This window comes from Lissotriton helveticus, chromosome 12 (assembly GCF_964261635.1).
Source record: "Lissotriton helveticus chromosome 12, aLisHel1.1, whole genome shotgun sequence".
NCBI classification, from domain to species: domain Eukaryota; kingdom Metazoa; phylum Chordata; class Amphibia; order Caudata; family Salamandridae; genus Lissotriton; species Lissotriton helveticus.
In genome coordinates this window covers 840,142,545-840,165,793 of record NC_136073.1, presented here as the reverse complement: position 1 = coordinate 840,165,793, position 23,249 = coordinate 840,142,545, and positions in this window count along the sequence as shown.

Sequence of the window (23,249 nt, the reverse complement as noted above, 5' to 3'; positions counted from 1 at the left end):
CTCTGCAAAAAAAAAAAAATGCCTCTCACGAAGCAGACACTTGTTTCGCGCATTTAAAGACCTGGATAGTAAAACGGACAATGACGAACGCTTTCGTTCTGCGATTATTATAATTGAATCTCAGGATAAAAGAAAAAAAAAGTTTCTTAGTTTTCTGTGATAAATCAACCCTTTAATACTTAAAAAAAAACTTTGTCAATCGATTCCTGAATGTCATATTTATTTTTTCGTAGGAAAGAGTTTTTGTACAAACTATAGGAACCTTTCATGCAACTTTCTTGCAAAAGACGTCACATACGCATAATTTGAACCTCGGCCCTGCTAGAGCGCTGTGCGGAGGGGAGACGGGGCTTCCTGGCGCCTGGCAGCAGCGGCTGCTATCTACCAGCAGATCGTGTCTTTAAGGGCCCAAGTGACAACTTTCACATCTTCTCTTCAAGTGGTTTCATCTCTAAAGAGTCGCTCAAGCCCTCCCCGGGAGACCAGGTGTACTGTCATTGTGCAGATTTCCCGTCTCCAGGCAAGGTGACCGTCAGTCTGCGCGGAACTGCAGCCCCCCCCCCCAGAGCCCCACTGACAGGCAGTGCGAAAGGGCAGCCAGAGGCCGAGAAACCAAAGGAACAGACACACAAAAACAAGCACTGGCAAAACCAATAGGTTTTTCGCCTATGCGAGACCTTTTGATCTTCTCAATGTTTTTCCCACAGGTTGCACAGAAGCGCTGGCTGCTGTGCAACGTGGCATAAAGGAAAGAAAATAATAGCGCTACGATACGACCAGTATGGACAGTGTCATACCGCTATTGCTTTCTTTACTTTTTGATGCTTGTTTCCAGTCCAGTGAGGACCTGGCACACACTAAAACAAGCATTTACAATGCAACGGTTTCGCCTTTGGAAAAGTTAGAGCTATTGGCAATGTAAATGACAATGCCATTTATTTATCTGTTTTCAAAACCAACACATAAATACAAATTTTGTCATTTACAATGCCAATAGCTCAAACTTTTCCAAAGGCGAAACCGTTGCATTGTAAATGCTTGTTCTTTTTATTACTTTCACCCCGCACCACCACCCCTGTCCAGTAGCAGCTGCTACTGGTACATAGCAGGACATTTCTCCTGGGGGCCTATAAATTGCTCCTTGAGTTAGTACACATAACTAAATGGCTGAATTCTCTGGAAAGTAAATTAGGCCTTGGTAAGCGCTTCTCTTTAGAGCAGTAGCGATTGCTACCGGACGGGGGTGGTGGGCCAGGGGAATGAAGAAGAAAATAAAAATCACTTAACAGGGTACGGATGGCCGCCGCCTCTCCTCCGTCCTCTTCATCTTCCTGTCTCAAGTCCTGGCAGCAGGAAGCACCCGGGCTCCCAGCTTCCCCTAACCCAATTAAAACACTGCTGTCACCGTGACAGCAGCGTCATGAATGGTCTGAGCGCCCTGGTTTGGCACTCAGATGGGGACTGGGAGTCTGTGCATGTTCTCCACCCAGGCTGTACAATACAGTTGGTGGAAAACATGCAACTTGCGCATGACAGTTTGGCCGGCCCATGACGGCCGACCAAACTGTCATGTGCACTTAGAGAGTGGCCACCACTCCTCCTCCTGCTCTAGCCAGCTCCGCTCGAACCTGAGTCACTAAAGTAGGAAAAATAAAACAGTAACGTTACGTTATCATTTTATTTTTCCTTTTGAATGGCTCGGCCAGCAGTTGGTCGACACTCCTCCGCCTTAGCATAGGAGCCGCTGCTGCTATAAAGTTGGACACTTCTTTGTTCTTTTTTAAATCTGTTCAAGTGGTCATGACTGAAAAAATATTTGAAAACAATAAACAATGTCATTTATATAGATTGAATTCCATGTACTGTTCTGAAATACCTGAAGATGTGAGTTTGATTTTCCTACAGCATTTTTTTTTTCAAAACCGTATTTTCCTACAGCATTTTAATTTGTCTTTCACTTTGTTTTGTTTTAAACAAGACTTTACATACACATTACCAAAGCTAACAGCTCGGCATAAAAAGTACAGACATGACCTATTGGCTTTTCCAATGCTGGTTTTCTTCAGTTGTAGGTGGAAGCAAACTTCATTGAATTTCTTTAAATTTTCCTATCCATGAAATGCAATGTTTTTTCACTCAGAAAGAATAGTCACACCTCGTTTGTATGTATATGTATATATATATATATATATATATATATATATATATATATATATATATATATATATATATATATATATATATATTTTTTTTTTTTTTACCCTTTCCCATCTTGATCGGTCAAGTCATGTATCAAGGACATAGTACGTAAACAAAACAAAGGCAATTGTAATCCTCTTATTTATTTAACCCCTCCCATGCTGGTGACGAACCCCAGCCGTCACGCTCCGCAGTGCTCGTGTACGGATGACGGCTGGGGTTCGTCACGGCCCCGCCCTGTTCTTTTGTTTACCGCACAGCGGAAAAATCGCGGCCGCAGCGAAGGGGTTAAAAGTTAGAAATGTCACATTAGTAATAATTCATGCATGTACTGGACATACATTAATCTAACAGGCACAGTTCACATTTAACAATTCCGGCCTTTGTACAAATTATTGTGATGCGTCCCTCACCTGTGTGCATTAAGAATGCAGAATAACATATGTAGAAACAACCATGGTATAGAATACATACTAAACACTTCTTTTGTTTAGTGACTTTGTAGTGAGCTGGCCCCATGTGTTCAGGAGACATAGTAGACATAGCCGAGTTGAGTTTCATGTAGTTTATTAAGTCCTTAAGAAGAAGTTACAGCGAGCCCCACCAGGAGCAGCCTCCTAGCTGCTCAGCCCTTCTTCCAACTGACAACACTCACACCAGGCACCCTAGCATTCCACTCATGTCCATCACACTAACATTCTACACCGAACACTCACACTGGCTGAGCAGCTAGGCACAAAGTGAAAGGGAACATAAAAACATAACCTGAGGATACTACAGACTTGTTCTGTGCTCTGTGTAGCCGTGACTCCTTCAAGAGGCATAGTACTCTGCATGCATGGTGATTTTCCAGATTTCTCTGATTTATCACATTCAGTGGCAGATCTTTCAGCACATAGGTGGTACAGCCCGCTCATAGCTTCCGCACTGGTCAATCAACCCTTGGTAATCGCACCATGGAATGTTGGTGAATTTTGCTGTTCAGAGATGCTGCCACCGCCTCCCACCAGTGACATTAATGAACCTATGAATCTTGATACACCTTGCAGCGTGAGACTCCTGACTAGACATTTGTGACAAGATACTTTTTTTCACTTAGACTTTCGACAAGGCTGGACTGTCCATCATTTATCAAAGCAACTCCTCTCCATAGTCTGGCAAGGACGTGATTTGTCGGTTATAGTCTGAGCAACAATGAGATATTCAAGTGTTACCTCACAGGTCACAGACAATCCACATAGAGATCTCTCGGTTAATTCACATGCCTACGAAAGTGGAACCAAGGAGAGTGATTCCCTAAAATGAGAAATAAACCGGACTGTCATTATCTTCGTATCTTGTATTAAGTCTCCTCCTCATGGACAGTGTGGCTTAGTTTGAAACCTCAGTGAATGAAAACAAAATAAAGTTGGATCGACATGAGTCACAATATCCAGGTATAAAGTTACACAGTTTACAGATTGGCCATAGTCAGAATGAGGACATACCTCTGTGCTCCTTCCTAGTGACCACAGCAGTGAGTCTCTCAAATTACCAGAATCCATAGCAGCAAGGACTTCTTCATGGATCGGGATTATTAAAAATCAAATGCATCAGTTTTGATCCGTTCAGGTTTTGGAAGACCAAGACATGAAGTCGTCACCAAAGAGTAACCCATTCCCATGAACAGGAGAAATCTAGCTACAACAGTTACTATTTAGGGCGAGTCCATCGGTGACAGAGGCAAGTTCAGAGGTATGTACTGCATACAGGCAGTACTGACCATTGATCTGGAAAATTCATCCAGCAGCAACGGCGTAGCTAGAGCTTGTGGCGCCCGGGGCTATCCTTCAGCTTGCCGCCCCCCTGGGGGTGGTGCTGGGGAAAAAGGGCGGCGAGCACCTGAAAGAGGTCCGAGAGACACGTAGTATTGCTGCTAATAGTTACCTCAATCATGCAAATTACATGCACATACATGACGCCCCCCAAAATAACACCTGTGTTCTGTGTTCACCCTCCTCTTTTTCGTAACCACCTCCGTTACCCCTATATCTCCCTCTTCTATGCTGCTTTAGGCAGTAACCTTTCCTTTCATGTACTTCATAATCATTAGTGATTTATTTAACGTTCCGACATCTTTTCACAATAGTAACCTCTCTTTCATCTTACCCTGATAACCTTGTAACAATCGAAGTGACCCCACTCTTCTAAATCTGTCCTTCGTGATATTTGCGAAAATATAAATCTACTCCATGTCCCAAAATCCACTGCTTCTGCCCAGGTAAAATGTGTCAGTGCTTTGTCTATCAAGCTGCATAATTTACACTTCCTCCCCCACTGCGCATCAAACCTAACTGCCCGCCCAACCTAAGATGACATACAACATAGCTGCCAAGGTTTCAGATTACAAAGTGTGACATTTTCATAATTTCCGTGCAATTTTGAGTGACATTTCAATGACTAGGAGTGACACTTTCTCACACGCAAAATCAAGCAATGAAGACCAGTAAAACATATAAATATCAAGAATTGCACCCATTTGAGCAACAATGCACTGTAAGAAGAGGTTACAAGTACTGGAAAGCACCAGAAACTGAAGCACAGAGTGCCCTTCTAAGCTGATTGTTAAACAAAACGAGGACTCACTGGGATCTGCACTACTGTGTGTGTACCGCGCCACTGCAAACAAAAGAATGTTTCTGTAGATTTCGACAAAGTCCGTTATTATAGGACTCCACTACTAAAATTTTAAGCAGGTGTAGAATTTTAATTTCTTCCGCTCTGACAAACATAAAATAAAAGCATTACCTTCCTTGATACTCGGCTGCTATAAATCTAATAAAACCAAAGGGACATCACTCTTATTAAGAGCACAGATTGTGATGTCAGAGGTTATAAATTATGTTTAATAATTTTACATTTACTTACTCCTTGAAGCAGGGGATGAGCGGAGATGGTCCAGCGACAACAGGCGCACACTATTACAGCTACAGCCCCAAGTCTGTTAACCCCTAGGCCACGGGACCACAACAACAATTATACCACTATGCACAGGCCGAAAGTAGCGAGCAGCCGGGTCAGAACGGCGAGTCTGCAGTGCAGCCACTAACACTGGTAGGCCCGGGTGAGCTTCAGAGGCCGAGGCACGCCTGCGGTGGTCCGAGCGGCAAGGTACTACTCCTCACTCACCTCAGCCGAGCCGGACCTTTTGTATTAATAATCATCCGACCCTGCATGCATCTCTGCCATGCAGCCGTTCCAAATGAATCAATCCAGCAGTCACAGGAGCCGTATATTAGTCCGGGTTCGTCACTTTAAACAAAGCGCCTACAATATTACTGCTTCCTGTGTTCCCATTCATCTGAAAACAATCCATATTTCAATTAAATCGCTATTTACAATAAAATCGTCATTTACAGGCACACCTTTCCTTTCAAATTTCTGCCCTGCACCATTCAATTCATGAAGAGGGGGCCTTTGTTAGGCCCCTGGACTCCTGCACACGCCAGGGCGGAGACACATTCTAACATTACCAGAAAGCTACATCTTCTGTTAAAATCACCACGAGGAAATGCCTCTTGGTGTTATAACTATTATGTCTCCTTTTCTCAATAATGCGGAATAGAATCTGTTCACGCAGGTGTGTTGTCTTGTACTGTGTTTGTGTATTCGGTTGGATACATGCAGGTGATATTTTGTTGTATTGTCTTTTATCTCTTGATAGGAAGAATTTTTGTCTCCTTTCCTCGAGTGAACTATGGAGAACAAACAGTTCCTGGTAGATATGTGACTTATCATGAGCGCAATTTCCTTACTGTTCCTCACATTTAAGCAATGTCAGTGGTAGTAGTATCTGTATATGATAGGTCCTGAAGAAAGCTGGGGTAGTACCCCGTTTGGCTGAAACATGTCGACCACCTCACTTAGCGCCACTAGGGTAGTATCCATTGTAACTACTTGGCGTGTTTTTAATTTTTGATACCTTGATCTCCTTATGAATATTCTTGGGGTCTAAGTAATCAATTTGAGTCATCACTATAATTTTGAGCACTGCACTTTATGAACACTACTTAGTAGAGGAACGATTGACATAGACTTTCTATGTCACCCTGACACTAATATGGTCAGGAATGGTTTTGAATAAACTCACGAATCCCCACATGATGAGACACCACCAACTGGGTGGTCTGATGGGATTTATTCAAACCTGTGGGATTTATTGATATCCGTGTGACTAATCAGTCCCTATTTCATCTGCATCGGTGTCCCATTGCTTTCACTGACATATGTCCAAACACACACCACCTCCAGACCTGGTCTACTCTTTTGTGTATTTTGAGTCTGCAGTGCAGCACTAACACTGGTAGGCCCGGGTGAGCTTCAGAGGCCGAGGCACGCCTGCGGTGGTCCGAGCGGCAAGGTACTACTCCTCACTCACCTCAGCCGAGCCGGACCTTTTGTATTAATAATCATCCGACCCTGCATGCATCTCTGCCATGCAGCCGTTCCAAATGAATCAATCCAGCAGTCACAGGAGCCGTATATTAGTCCGGGTTCGTCACTTTAAACAAAGCGCCTACAATATTACTGCTTCCTGTGCTCCCATTCATCTGAAAACAATCCATATTTCAATTAAATCGCCATTTACAATAAAATCGTCATTTACAGGCACACCTTTCCTTTCAAATTTCTGCCCTGCACCATTCAATTCATGAAGAGGGGGCCTTTGTTAGGCCCCTGGACTCCTGCACACGCCAGGGCGGAGACACATTCTAACATTACCAGAAAGCTACATCTTCTGTTAAAATGTCTCCGCTAAATTATAGGACAAGGCGTTTTTTCGCAATCTCAGTTATTTCACGTCATTTTCCATGCATTACCCCAGCACAATTAACCTTTGCCCCAGGACTAGCAGAGCAGAGACTGGAAAGATTTCAGAGCCTCCTCCGCTGGGATTCCTACAGGGCAAGAGCACTGCAAACATTGAGCAACGTAATAAAACGCAACTGCCGCTTGCCCTGCCTTCGCGCACTGTTTGGTGCATTCACGTGACCTCTCCATGTTACGTGAATGTCAATTTACCGGCTGCGCAGCGCTTACACTTCACACGGCAGCCTCGCAGTACTGGTCCATTGAGACAGCCTTTATAATGTATTTGGGTACACTGACTGATAGTGTCAGTGAGTGTCCCGAAATAAATTATAAAGGGTGCCTCAATGGGCCAGTACCGCACGGCCGCCCTCAAAATAGTGCCGCCTGGGGCGGACCGCCCCCCACGCCCCCCCCTAGCTACGCCGGTGAGCAACAGGGATAACTTACTGGGATGCACAAGAGGCGGCCTGGTCATGCTCCTTAGAGACTACAGTGGGGAAACAGTGTGAAATCAACAGGAATGCTCTGGTTGCAGGCAGTCAGGGACCTAATGTGCCAACAATGCGAGCAAACCCACCAGTAGAAACCAGGCTGCCAGCCAAGGAAAGAGGCCAAGAAATACAGACAGTTGCAGCTCATCAAGCTACGGTTTAATACCCAGCTCACAAATCACATTCATCCTTTCAACACTGGAAATAAACACTTTGTCTGGGCTTACTTGTGAAAGTCACTAGGAAATCCACTCCTGAGCAACAATAGAGGAGAAATGCAATGGTCACAGACAGCCTAGGTAAATTGCTGTATAGTCCATTGAAGCATGGCAGGAAAAAGGCACAGGCATGCTCTGCAGGCAACCAGGGAGGATGCTGTAAAGAGGCAATTTGTGAATGGCCTGGTAGCAACAACATACTAGGTATTTGATACTCTTGAGAGTTGGTAGTATGGTTATGCGGAGGAAGGATTTAGAAGGGTACATAAGTAGAAGTGGAGAAGGGGTTAAGTGGGAGGCTAAGTAAGAGTGGAAGAGCAGTGGTTTGGGCCCTATCCATATTTGAGGCCTTAAGCGTCAAAACAGGGTGGATTCCTTTCACCTCTCCAGTCGTTGCCTGGATGCACAGGCTGAAAGTTTTAGGAGAAGAGATAAGAAGTGCCAAGAGGTGTGAGAAGCAGTAGGAAGGCCAGTCGTGTGAGTGTGTGTGTATGGGGGGATAGTGCTTGGGAAGGCAATGGGCTAAGAGCAAGTGGGACACCTGTCAGTTTGTGAGCAATGAGCTGCTGCTGACTTGCAGGCCTCGAATCCTGCCTTGAAGCCTCCTGGAGGAAGAACGACAAAACTGGACAAAGACAGTCATTTCTGAATATCTGTAGCCTAAGCAAGATTTGCTCAGAAATAAACCTCGTAAGCCGTCCACTCACTGCGAATACCACTACAGGGACCAAACATATGAAACCCTTTCTTGCATGCATAAACATTTTCAGAAACCATGAAGAGCAGTCTACTTCAGAGTGCAACTGCATGAAATCGACTGAAAACGTCAGCCAGAGACTTGTTCCTCCCTGCAACTATCTCAAGAACCACGTAAAGATGATTGTCGGAATTTAAAATACATGTTTTATTGTGCACTTTACATACATACTGAGCAAGACAAAGTAAAGCATGCCCAACAATACATTACTAGTACACCAATAGGTCATGGGGCTCAAAAATTAGTCCTGGGGCTCAGTACTGGCAACACCAGCACATATAAAGCAATTTTGACCGTACTTTGTGGTGTGTCCCAGCTGCAAAGCTTTTTCACAGTACCACAATATTCTTTTCAGGTATGAATACGGCACCCAGAAGCACACAACAGTAAAACTTGCTTTCCAACCAAGGATTAGATATTGATGCATGAAAGCTAACCTTCTCAAAGGGAAACATCCTTTACAACGCAACTTTTACCACGCAGTGCCTTTACGACGCAACTTTTACAACGCAAACCATTACAACGCATTGCGCTGGGGGGCGCTCTAGGATAGGGAATAGGTTTAATTTACTGTCCAACACCTTCCCTACTATCCACGGGGACTGGAGTTGGAATAGTAAATTAAACTATTCACTATCCAGCGCCCCAAAGCACTATGCGTTGTAATGGTATGCATTGTAAAAACCACGTTGTAAAAGCATGCGATGTAAAAGCATGCGTTGTAATGTCATACATCCCTTCTCAAAGGGTTGTCAAGGCCTCAGAATGCGGGAAGCAACCTTTACAACTTTCTGGATATTGAGTAACAGAACTGAACATTTGTATCGCGATACAGCGGGGAGCACAATATATCGCATTGGCAAGTTATCTACTATGGTTCTGTTATACCTTAAAAAGTGTGAAAGGTTTTGTCGCTAACAAAGTCAACAGAACCCAGGCCCACCATAACCAGTTACTCGCTGGATGAAAATTCCCAAAATAGGATACACAGTCCTCGTGAGGATTAGTTGCTCAGAATAAACTACATTGCTTTAGGCATTGCTTGCAGTTTTTGAAAACAGATGTAGAAGATGAGGGCGCTTTTTTTGTATATCAATTTGAACCCAAAAAAGGTGACATCCCAAAAGTGTGGAGCATTATGAGAATGCCTTCCTTAGATCCTGATTCCTGGTGGAAAGCAAGAATGGGCTAGCGTCAGAGGCGGCACGGGGATGCTCGAGGATGGGTTGCAAATGCATACGGGATTTTGGAAGGACAGTGTCGCGCCTTAGCCCGCCCAAATAATGACAGGACACGGAGCTGTAACAGGGGCAACCTTCTTTATTCCCTGCCAGGAAGTTACTGGCTCACAATCTAATAACTCCTCCTTTTCCTGTCCCTCCTTGCTCCTCCTTATTGCCTGACCTGTCTCGCTGGACAGTCAGGCATGACGACACGACATCTCCCCCTTTTGTTCAAAGAAGTGGTGCTACATTTCTTCGACGAGTCGCCGTGGTTTCCTCACCAGGCGTTTGGGGCGAGTCTCTCTCTCTGGCGTGTGTCGACGTCGCTCTGGACTGTTGGCCGATCTCGGCTGCTGATAATGGTGGATCTCAGTGTTGTCGTTTTGACTGGTAGAGTCACTGGACGTGTGACCCGACGATGATTCATGCCTGTTCACTGGATAGTGTCTTTTGAAGTGAGATATGTTTCTCGTTATTTGCTTGTGATCAGCTTTGGCTGTGATCATGGTTCCTTTCCTCTTGTGAACTTGTAGGGGAAGGTTCAGATATCGGCTGTCTGCTTTCGTTCGCCGGTCTCCTCTCACTATGACCCAGTCGCCTTCGCGGATATCAGCTTCTTTGGCGTGTCGGCGACTGTCTGCATAGGTCTTCATCTTCTGTTTCTTCTTTCTGTCAATGTCGACTAGTGTTTCATGGTCTACAGTGACGGTCCTTGGTTGAGGCATGGTGTCTACCATGGGTACTCTTGTTCTCGGTGTTCTTCCCAGCATTATTGAGGCTGGACATTGATTCGTGGTGTTGTGGGGGGTGGTCCGGTAGGCCCTTAGTACTTCGTTCAGAGTTTGTTGGACATCTCGACGTGTTATCTCTGCTTGTTGGATGGCTTTCTTTAAAGTACCCATAAATCTCTCCACCATGCCATTTGCTTGCGGCCACAGTGGGGTTATTTTGTGATGTTTGAAGTCGAGATGCTTCGCGAATTCCGCGAACTCATGGCCATTGAACGGAGGCCCGTTGTCGGACTTGACTCTTGTGGGGACGTCCCATGCTGCAAAGATGTCGTCCAGTACAGGAATAACAGCAGTTGCTCTGGTGGATGCTATCATGTGTGCGAAGGGAAATCTTGAATATTCATCCATGACAACCATGATGTACTGTCCAGACTGAAGCGGTCCAAAGAAGTCGACCGCTACCTGCTTCCACACTTCATCTGGCAGTTCAGACATTTGAAGAGGTGCTGGTGGTTCCTCACGACTCACTAGTTGGCACGTCATACAGTCTTTTAAGGTGGTCTCTACCATGGAGTCGAGAGAGGGGAACCAGACCCGTTCTCTCAAAGTTTTCTTTGTGGCATTCAGGCCTCTGTGTCCTTCGTGGGCTAGATTAATGATGCCTTGTCGCAGGTTATGAGGAATCACGATCCTTCCCCCTCGCAAAAGAAGACCGTTATCACTGATGGACAACTCCTCACGAACGCGGTGAAACGCTGTGAGGTCGTGCAGTGGAGGATCTGATCCAGGCGCGGTGTTCAGTGCGTTGCGCCAGGAGTTGTTGCGCACGTGAGTCATGACCGTTTGAATCAGTGGATCAGAATCAGACGCAGTTTGAATAGTTTCCAGAGGAACTGCTGGCGGACACGCTGCGTCAATGACGAAATGGATGTAGTCGTCTGCCAGCGATGCAGGTTTAGTGGCACTCGGCAACGGGTGGCGGGACATATAGTCCGCGGGGTTTTCAGCTTTGCCTGGTTTGTGAACAATTGTGAACACATAGTCTTGGAGTCTCAAACCCCAGCGTTCGATGCGAGGTGGCATCTTGGCGTTGGGATTGCCAAAGATTGTGAGGAGGGCTTGATGATCCGTAATGATGGTGAAATGTTTTCCGTATACAAACAGATGAAAATGTTCGCACGCCCACACCACAGCCAAGCTTTCCTTCTCCGGTTGGGAGTAAGCTCTTTCCGTGTCCGTGAGGCTGCGACTTGCATAAGCAATGATGTGTCGTTGATCAGAATGGTCACGGTATTGGGCAAGAATGGCCCCCAGGCCCACCGGACTGGCGTCAACAGTGATCTCTGTCCTTTTATTCGTGTCAAAGTATGCTAGGTTAGTGGCAGACCCCACCGCTTGTTTTATTTCTTCGAAGGCTTGGGCACACGCTCGTGACCACTCAAAGGGTTGTCCTTGACGTGTCAGTTCTCGGAGCGGGTAGCTGATGGTGGCGTAGTCGCGGATGTATCGCGCGCAGTAGCTCGCCATTCCTAGGAAGGAGCGGAGATCACTTACATCACGGGGTGTCGGAGTGTCAGCAAGTGCAGCTACCTTGTCGGGATCTGGTGTCATGCCTTCACTTGAAAAGGTATGTCCATAGAACTTGAGGGTGCTTTTGTGGAACTCGCACTTCTCGGCATTCAGTGTCAAGTTTGCTTGCAGTAGCGCGTGGCACACTCTATCCAGCGCGGTGTCATGTTCAACTTGATCTTTGCCGAACACCAACAGGTCGTCGCTGTAGTTGAAGGAGTTCGGGATCCCTTGTATGACCTTCCGGATGGTTTCCTGGAATATTTCGGCGGCTGATGAAATGCCGAAATTCAGGCGCTTGTATCGAAATAGGCCTTGATGCGTGGTGAATGTCGTGATATAGCGCGATTGTTCGTGAAGCTCCAGCTGGTGGTAACCTTTGTTCAGGTCAAGTTTGGAGAAGATGGTAGCACCATTTAATTTTGTGATCATATCACTGATATGAGGCCCTGGGTGTCGCTCCCGTTCGATGGCGGTGTTGGGCGCTCTCATGTCCACGCATAGCCGGACTTTATTGTCTTGTCCTTTCTTCGGGACCACCACGACTGGTGATACCCAGGGAGTGGGTCCGGAAGTGCGTTCTATGATGTCTGATTGTAGAAGGTCTTGTAGCTCGTCATCAACGGCCTGTTGCAGGTGGAAGGGTACCTTCCTGTGATGCTGTGCAACGGGTGTGATGTTTTCATTGATGTGGAGTTTTACTTTGAAATGGTTTAGTTTACCTAGACCTTTGAAAAGTTTGGGAAATTTGGCCACGATGTCAGGGGCATCTTCTGTCATGTATAGCAGCTCCACCAGCTTCAGTCGTTCCGCCGTTGGCAAACTGAGCAAGCAGTCGGCGAAGTCTGGTCCTTCTACAACGTGGACATATGCAGGAATTTTTCTGTTTTTGAAAGTCAGTGTGGTGTGAAACCGGCCAAGGCATGGTAAAGGCTTCCGGCACATCCATGTGAAAATGCGGACTGCCGCTGGCTCTAGTTTGGGTCGGTTCTTCATCTTCTGGTATTCTAGCGCACATATGTAATTCAACGAGGCACCTGAGTCCAGGACAAATTTCGCTGGATGGTCTCCTATCAGGATGTCCAGTTTCGGGTATCGTTTGAGTCGATCTGGGTCAGCCACCATGCATATGTATTCGTCACTGTCCTGCATGGTTGTGGACGAATCAAATACTCTGCAGACATATTCGTCACTGTCTTGTGACACTGTGGTGAGTGCTGATGAGCTGTTGGATGAAGAGCGATGAGCCCGAGACCTCGTGGAGTGATGACGGGAACGAGGTGTACTTGTGGATCGGCTGTGGCGCTGGTGAGAATATGTCGAGCGGGTGCTGGAGCTTGATGAGTCTGACGAGCGGCTCTCTCTTCTCGTTACAGCACGGGCATGGTGCCGGGTGGCAGATCGTGGAGTGGGTGACCTTCGGGCAGATTGTCTAGCCTGACAGGCTATCTCAAAGTGGTTGTCCTTTCCGCATCGGTGACATCGTTGGCCGATGGCCGGACACTGCCCCGAGTGGGGGTAGTCCTGACCGCATCGGTAGCAGGCGGGTGCAGGTTTGGTGTGTTTGGTATGTCGTGAGTCTCGGCGAGGCGATGATTTCCGAGAGCTGAGGTGATGCTTGCTTGTCCTATTCACACTCGACCCTGGGCGGATGTTTGTGCGCGACTGTATTCGGAAAGCCTGCTCTTTGTGGTCTTTGTCTTTGTGTTCAGGCTTGTGCGTTTCCATCCTCTTGGCATGATCTTCTGCTTGGTCGTTAATCCTTGTAAGTTCTTCGATTTGTTCCAGTGTATAGGACTTCTTTAGGAGGCGTCTTCGTAGCGATTCTGAACGGCAGCCATCAATGATTCGGAGCCGTAATGCATCTTCCGTCTTGAAGTTTTCGAAATCACAGTGACGCGTCATCCTTTTGATGCGCGTGATGAAATCACCCATGCACTCTCCTTTCTCTTGAGACGCTAGGTTGAATACATAGCGTTCGTAATCGACGTTGCGCTTGTGCAGGAACCGCCGGTCAAGGGCAGCTTTCACTTCGTCATAGGTGGCTGTGGCAACGTTGGGCATTTCTTTGATTATTTGTGCTATTTCTTGGCCTTCAAGATTTCGTAGCGCAACCAGCTTGCGTTTGGAGTCTTGTACGAGAGACCCTTCCATGTAATCTTCAAAGTCCTCGCTCCAGGTTTTCCATGCAGGGCCCATGGTGTTGCCAGGCGTCAGCACTAGCGGCTGTGGCTGTCGCATGAAAGGTGCTCCTATGGACGCTATTTGAGGCATCGCCGTCGTGGTGGGTTGCGTGGGTGCACCTCCGGTCGAGGACGTACTTTGAGCATCAGTGTCAGACATGGTGGCACTGTATATTAGGTATTTGCGCTTCTTGTCACCAGTATTCTCTTGTTATTGTATTCTTTAGTGGTATTAATGAGTATTTCAGCTTATGATAGGCTTCTGCCGCTCCTGCGTGAGGTACTTGGCCGTGTTCCCGCCTTTTTGTATGTTTAAGTCACTTGCCTGACTTTAAAATGGCCGCCGTGTGGGACTCAGGAGTCTGTTGAGGGCTTGCCTGACTCTAAGATGGCCGCCGTAGGAGACGCGTGGGTCTATTGAGGGCTGGCGCCTGACTCCAACATGGCCGCCATGTTCCCCGGCTCTCGGCAATCTCAAGCGCACGTGCAGACCCGCTCTGGCTTGTCTAGCGGTCGCGTGTGCTGGGGACTCACCCTCGCTGTCTTCAGGCCTCGCAGGGGTGCAGGGACATCGCGCTCACCTCGGCGCTGCTCAGCTGGGCTCTCCACGTCTTGCGGACCACAGTCGTCACGGGGCAGGTACTGGCGCGCCTCACGTCGCTTGGCAGGCTCTTCACTTCTCCGCAGTTGGGCACTAGCACGCAGGTATACCCTCGCGTGCTCTCGCATGCTCCATTCGTCCGTGGGCCAGGATCCACCGCAGGCGTCGTTCTGGTGCACGCTCTTTTCTGGCGCTGCTGGCTGGTCGTTGGGGCCGGTACTCGGCTGGGCTGCGCGACGTTGTGTGGGGCTTGGCTCATCCCACCCTCGTCGCCATTGTCGCGCCTTAGCCCGCCCAAATAATGACAGGACACGGAGCTGTAACAGGGGCAACCTTCTTTATTCCCTGCCAGGAAGTTACTGGCTCACAATCTAATAACTCCTCCTTTTCCTGTCCCTCCTTGCTCCTCCTTATTGCCTGACCTGTCTCGCTGGACAGTCAGGCATGACGACACGACAGACAGTATATGTTTAGAAGCGTTTTACTCGTTCCCCATTAAAATGGAGGCAAATTCCCAACTAATTTGGAGTACTGCCTGGAGAGGAAGGCAAAATAGTAAAAGTGAAACTGATTGCCCATAGAGGTAAGTCCGGTCCAAAAGGACCTTTCTCAGTGCTCAGGCAGGCATGAACTGAAAACGATTTTGCCATTAGACAGCCAAGATGCTTCATTCCGAAGGTTTCTGTGTTTGGCCGGTGTGGGCCTGCCACCCTACAGCTTGATCGGTACAATCCTCGACACTGCAGGACCAGCATCGCCTGCCTGCACACAGATAACATTTGTTTTTCAATTTTTGATAGAAAAACGATGATTCATTGTTGTGAGCGTGTTGGGAGGGTCCTCCCAGCGCCTGCAGATTATATATTATGTTCTCGCCAGTTCTGCGAGGTCCTGCAGAGAGGAAAACGCGATGTGGTTTTGGGGTTCAAAGCCCCGCCTTAGGGGCACCCTTAGCAACCGGAAGGTGGCACAGTGAGGTCATTTCCGGTAGCAGCAGCTCTGCCGGCAGGTGAAGATCAGTCCGCCCACATCTTACTGAGGGGTCACGGACAGCACAGCATGGCCTTGAGGGCAGCGTGATTCGGTGGCCTTGCTGTCCTTGAGAACCTGAAGATGTGGAATCAAGTCCCCGCATTGAAAATAAAACATTTTTTTAAAAACGGCTATTCTGGGCTAATAACTATGTGGCTGTGCCCCCAGACTGTAGGTGAGCAGGAGGCCGCCTCTGCTGCCTGCTAATGTCTTCACTGCATGCGTCCACCGCCGCCACCATCTCATTCTGCCATGGCCTTTAGAACTGGGTCGTGGCAGACAATCTATTGTCTAATTTTTTTGAAAACACTACATTGAATTCTATTCACAGTTATCAAAAACAGATATGTATGACATGGCTTAACATTAGATCTGATTCTCTTTCTTCCTCATTGCTGGCACATAGGCGACATTGTCACTTATCCTAGGCATCAGCAGTCTGTTATGACTTTTGTCTCTGCAGGATTGTGGATGTCTCCTCAGGCGATTCCAATCCCTTCCTATTTCATCATCTATTCCTCTTTAGTCCAGCGATCCAAACCATACTTTGAGTAGTGTTTTTTGGGCAGGGTTGGACTGGCCCATGGGGCCATCAACCAGTGACCGGTGGGTTTGTCTGAGAGAGCGGTACGTGGGGCAGTTTTCTACCAGTTATGAGCCTGTTTTATGGCCAGGCGAGCGTTTTTTACTGATGATTTCCCTAGCATTGTCAGTTTTTTTAGCAATCCGCTTCACTAATTGAGGCCACTTTTATTTTGGTGCCCAAGCCTATTCCCCCCCCCCCCCCAGTCCGACCCTGTTTGTGGGCATCGCTCCGTCTCTGCTATAGGCCCACACCCAATATCTTCTGACACACATGTGGCAATACCCCTATTCAGCTCAACACTGCTCCGGACAACTCAGCTCTTTCCCCAACTCAATGCCTTGCACTACGTGCTTTTCTCCTTCTTGCACACCTACTGGTCACATTTGCGCGACTGGGCTGTAGCTGGGTCTTCAAGGAAGGCCCTCACTACAGGGCTACCTCCGGTGTGCCTTTCTTCTCAGTGATCGTGCTTCCCTTCCACTGCACCACACTGCTGGGATGGCATTAGGACAGAAGGTCTGGCCCTAATTTTAGTTGGTGCTGGTTGGCCATCGACACCAGCCATGGACTCATACAAGTTCACTGCAATGGTCCACTTTAACACGCAAGGTAGAAATCCTAGAAAACCCATCTGGGGATACCATCCTCCAGTCGTACCAAGCTAGTACACTAGAAATATGAATTACCCCAGCCTCATCGGTTATGAAGCTGGCATGACAAATGGCCCAAAAGGAGCTGGGCTTCCTTCATCTGACCAATAGTCAAAACTTGTTTCCAGTCCAGGGAAGGCATGGCTTGGCAGTTCGGGCTGGACTGTTCCCATGAGGCACAGGGTAAGACTGATTTGCATATGGCCATGTCTGAACTGGTGTGGCAGAGTGGGCTAAAGAACGGTGATGGATTAAACCCAGATCTGTTGACTGGGTGCGAGTGTTTGATTGGTTCAGCTGCTCCGTCCATCACCACCCCCTTTTGTACGGCAATAGTCAAAACCGGTCTGTGCACACTGCTGGAAAAGAATGTGCTTTGTTATATGGAATATCACAAATTACCTTACTAGTACAAACCATTTGGGGTTGTGTTGGACTTGGCCCTTCTGGCAGGTTCACCCCTGAACTTATCACATAAGTAAAGTGATTTCTGGTCTTTGCGCACTTTGACACTGTGTCCCAGTGTAAAGTGCGCGCGCTCGCTGAGTGCGTGTGTGTGTGAGACTGGCCTGCCCTCCCATAAGGAATGCATGGGGGATATGTGTGTCCATGGTAGTTCCTGATGTGTGGGGAGGGCAGGGTCGAGTTTGGTATGTGCGGACTCCTGAGATTGAATGCTGCGCAATGATGTGTGCAGATTTATTGTGTCTAGTGTGGAAGTGCCACTTGTAGAAGTTGGCCTGTCTGTGCAGTGACTGTAAACTGACTGTCTGGCTTGTCTGGCTTGTGATTGGCTGGAGCTGGCTGGTCTGCCTGGCTCCAGGAGTCAGGATGGGTCTGGTGAATGGAGAGATCTGCATGTTGATGGCAGGGAGGAGTGCACCTGGGACCTGAATAGGGCTGGGCCTTCCCTCTACAATGCTGGCTCCACCCCCTGTGGTGTGTCTGATGTCCCTGACCCATCCTGTGAATAGAGAGAGGGGCTGAGCAAAAGAAAGTGCTCAAGAACTAGTTGCGTCTGGTTCGCCCCTTGCCTGCACCTTTGACAACAAAGGAAATGTGTGTATAAAAAGAGGCTGTGACCTCATGTAAAATGTTCTTGTTTCCAACTCTAATCTACAAGGGGCGTGCTGCTGCTGGGGCCCAGGGGAAGGCTTGCCTCCCTGGGCCCTGCCCTGCCCAGCCCCTGGATGCTGGAGGAATTTCCTTGTGGGGAGCTGCTTGCTCCATCTTTGCTGTCCAGGACTTCTTGGAAATCCTTTTGCTCCAGTTGCTTTGTGGGGCTAGGGTTTCTGTCTCCCTTAGCGCCTGGGAAGCGCTTTGTTTTGGAACTGTCCTGCTCGTGTTTATAGCAGGTGCCCACCCTGCATTATGCCCGTGGTGGTGTGGGGTTAATTATGGGTGCCTACCCCGCTTTTATGTCGGAGTCCAATTTCGGGTGCCCACCCCACTGATGGCCGCTTCCTGATATTTATTTTTAAAACCGAGGGTGCCCACCCCTCCTTTATGCCCGAAAATCACCGCCGCGGCCCTCGCGCCGAAAACAGGAAGTCAGGCACCGTAGTGCCTGGCGCTGGGCGGGACTTCCGGTTGGGAAAGGAAGTACCGCCCGCCGCCGCGCTCTGATTGGGGGTACCCTGGAAGGAGAGTTGGCCCGGAGCCACAAAGTTTCCACACACAGACTGGCATGCAGACGGCGGGGCTCCCATGAGGAGGGAGACCCCACCAGCGCCGTTGATGATGTCCTGCGGGTGGGGCGCGAGGCAAGGACCGGTGCCTGCCCCAGCCACGACGACATGAGAGAAGCCTTCCCCCGCCGAGAGCCGGTGAGTTAAGACGGGGGGAAGGCCACATGAGTGCAAGGGCCCACAGTGGCGGGCCGGCCCGACGGCGGCCTCTCTTAGAGCCCGGGAGGCTCTTGCGAGGAGCTGAAACAAGAGAAGGGTGCCCTGTCTAAGAGCGGCCCCAGAAGGCAGTGGGCCGGTCCATCGTGATCTTTATTCCAGGAGCTAGGAGGCTCCCCCGCCCCCCATTATTTTACAGAGCCAGATGGCTCCAACGATGGCCCCAATTATCTCAAAAGCCCCAGTGGGGGTCCCGAGGGCCAGAGGGGCCCGTGTTCTTGCCCCTGAAGTCCCGAGTGGTGGTTCCAGAGCCTAGAGGGCTCCCAAAATGTGCAGCATTGTTCTAGAGCCTAGAGGGCTCCCACGTTCTGCGCATCCTCGTTCTAGAGCCTAGAGGGCTCCAACCTTTTGCGCAGTCTTTGTTCAGAGGGCCAGTGAGGGCCCATGTCGCAGTTTGATTCCCAGCTGCCCAGCAAGTAGTGGGCAGCTGAACAGTTTAGGTCTTTCTTTCTAGGGGACATGTTCTCTTGGACTCAGGAGTGAGTCGCACTCCTTCGCCTCTACTTTGGCCTTCCACAGCTGCGCAGCACTTAGTGCCAGCTGCAGCGTTTAGGCCCTGTTCTTGTCCTCAGCTGCCCAGCAAGTAGTGGGCAGCTGCTACGTTTAGGTTTTGGCGCAGTGGCGCAACCTGGACCTTAATGTGAATTATGTGCAATGCTTTGGGTGTGAGGAAATGTACTGTGTGTAGTATGTTTTGCGCACCCTGTGTTTGATGCCTCTAGATATGATTTTTGCATAGGAGGTTGTTTTACCTGTTTAGATATGTTAGGGAGATTATACTTCCCTGTGTGATTTACGTCCCTAGTGTAAGGTTTTACCTGGGTGGTGAGGGTCTAATGGAGTTAGACTGTTGCAAGTGAAGTGATTATCAGTGTTTACTGCCTGTACGTTCTATGACCTAATTTTATTTGTATGTTTTAGTTCACCTTTACCAAGTTCACTTTGTGATGATCCTGACAGTGGTCCATGTGGCCCTGTCAGGTGTACATAATCCCTTGTAAATATTGCCCGTGCCAGTTGGCACAATGTACATCCTGTGATCAGTATTCTGATGTGGGTTGACAAACCCTGTGGGTAGATGTGCCCTGTGACAATCCTCGTTATGTGGCTTTGTAGAGGATGTATATTGTTTTCCAGCTGTAATGTTGTGAACGTGTGTCATTGCACAACTTTAAACTTAATGGCTCACTTGTAGGAAAGCTTATATTAAATATAGTAGGCTTGAGGGGTTTATGATGATGAGCCAATGGTAAGGTGCATAGACTTATTTGGTTCATTAGGAAGATATGTCAGATCCGATTGGTTTATTACAAAATGAACAACAAAGGCAGCATCCCCGACTTATTTCTTGTAAAATTCTTATTTTAGACAATCTGCAGTTAAAGGTGGATTGAGATTCCTCTGTTAATGCCTGCACACAGGCATTGTGTTACATGGATTCTCACAAATTCCTCCAGTAACAAAGTATTTTCTGCTTTGGTTACATCCTTAGAAAAACCCTGGCGCTAGTAAATGTGCACTTTGATGCCACTTGTCAGACCTCCTTAAGCGGGACTGGCGAGTTTAGTGGTCTGCCTGGCCAGGGCAATAAAAACAAAGGACATTGTACATACGTAGAGGGTCTTTGTCCGAGGGTCCTCATTCTTCTCTCTGACAGCATAGTGTCCATTTGTGTCACTGGGTCTGTTTCCCTGTGAGTAATAGTATTTTGCCTCCTTACCTGCACATCTGCCTGAAAATGAGGGCGCTTCAGCATCTGAGTTGCAGGACACTCCTTTGGTTTTCCATTATTTTCTCTGGTAGGCCCCACTTTTAATGTTCTCCTGTTTCCCCCAGAACATCCTGCTGTTCTCCGGACAGTCCTACAAGGCTGCTTGCGGCTTCTTTCATCTGCAGCGTGCTGCATCTTGTGCAACTACGGTTTCTCTACAAAGCTGCCATCTTGGAATAGTACTGTCCATAATATATTGTTCCAATATAGCACTATCTTCAGAAGCATTAGGTTTGCCACCTCGGACCATTACAACAGTGATACATTATAGCATTTGAAAAAGGCAGCCCTCTGTGATGTTGAGCGAAAGGGTATGTTGGAATGGTATTGTGCCCAGTGCATCATTGTTTTTAGGTCAAGCCTAGCACAGCGCGCATGCGCTGCCCCAGGAGAGCGGCTCTTGCAATCACTCCAGACTTCCATAAGATTTCTTTGTGTGGGTTGGACTTCTCCCACACATTCCAGTGGCCTTTGCGTGTGGCTTTCAATAATGAAAGCACGCAAATGGCCAAAGACGGGTGCATGTCCCGACTTTCTTGTAAACTATCACTCGGAATGGCCTGGGGGTCTCGGGAGCAAGCAGCAGCGCGCATGTGCCAGCTGCATTCCTCCCTTAGTGTTATCTTGTCTTGGCTCATGTTCCGAATTAAACAAAGCACGGGCGCTTTAGCTTTGTTTTTCTCTTTGATGCTTAGAGCTTTTGGCAGTTCGAGAGGCTCCTTTAAAAAAAATAAACACTAAATCTTGAAGTCTTGCTGCAGTGGCCATTCACTGCCAGGCTGAGACGAATTCAGACGTCCCACTACAGCGCTCCAAAGTGATCGCTACGGCAGCACATACCTCAAATTTCTCCACCGGCCGGTGAAGAAAACCTGCATTAATTGCTCAAGAATCTTCCATGTTAGGATATCTCCAAAAGGGTGTCAGCTGACACCGAATCCTCCAACGGCTATTGAAGATACTTCTAGCTATTCACGTTCTCATGCTGTCGTTTTCTTATTGTTCTGATGAAGACCCGCTCCAGATGCAAATAATTCTGCACCAACATCTAGGGTCGAAACGAAAAGAAAAAATTATGATTGTTGTGACTAATTCTTCATAAAAACGGACTGATGAAAATTTATGTTTTTCCATATTTCTAAATATGTCATCTTCACTTATTCTTGTATAGCACGGTCATCACCTGTCACTAAATATTTCACCCTGTATGTGGTTTTATGTCATTTCTGTCCCCGACAGCCACTTTTTACAAATTGAATGATACATGTAAGATTTCTATAATAAGAAGAACTTTTCTAAATGAGAATTGTTGTGTGTGTCCTTACATATCATACCGTAAATGCTGACTGAGTGAATTATATAAAGAATAATTATATTCACGAATGTAGCAAAGAAATTGACTCACATCCGACAGAACAATTTGTTTTTGTTTAGCAGGGGCCATGGTGTCTATAAAAGATTTCAACTTCCTGGAGAGGTTAAAAAAACACACAATCAATGTCCGATACCTCTTTGACTTCAGCAATCAACTTACATTCCATTTTCTGTAAGAAGTTCATATTTCGATATTGCCTTTGTTGTAATGTAAGCTTCACAATCCCTTTTTTCTTACCTCCCTCATCCCCTGTGTCCCCCCTCCCCCTTCGTGTGCAAAGCTGACCTATGCCGTGAAGTACTTTACGATGAGTCGCTCTTAAAGGAAACACGCAGAAGTGTCTCCTTAGAACCATTCCTTCAGTGAAAACCGGCACAGCTGGCGACCACTTGAGTGCACAGCCCCGGGCAATTAGCACTAGCAACTAACAATTAGAATAGAAAGGCTACTCGTTTTAAAAGCTTGTCATAGTCCCCTGTTTACTTATATACTTCATTTGTGTTTGTTTACCTTCTGTATTTACATTTTCAATGAAAGATAACTAAGCTACAGACTGCATTTCTTTAATAATAATAAAAATCAGTAAACTGGTATTTTCTAGCGGTACGGACCGCGACTTTGTGCGTTTTAGAGTGGCCGGTCTCCCTTCTGATTGGATCCTCGGCTTATCCTTCAGAAATACAACCTGGGCTGCATTGCATTCATGTACTCTGTCTCACAAACAACCATGTGTGTGCTCCTGACAACATTCTGCGCGAGCTGATTTGCGTTCATATTCATTTAGGAAGCATTCCAGCGCGCAAGTGTTCCAGCATTCAGCATAGTTGGCAATCCATTAAACGCTGGTCTATGGTTGGCAGCTTGCAGAAATATACACCCGAGTCATCTTTAATGAGTAACACCATGCCTCTGAATTAACAGCAGAGGATAGACATTTCAGAGAGATTTCTGACTTGCAAGAAGGCAACCTGTTTAGAAGCAGCCTTTAATGTTTTAAAGAGCTCTTTATGACTTGTAATTATGGTAATTAAAGACAGAGAACGAGAAACTTCTTCGGGGGTGAGTTGTTGAGCTATGCTCCGTTCCTACAATGTAGCATAAGAGAAGA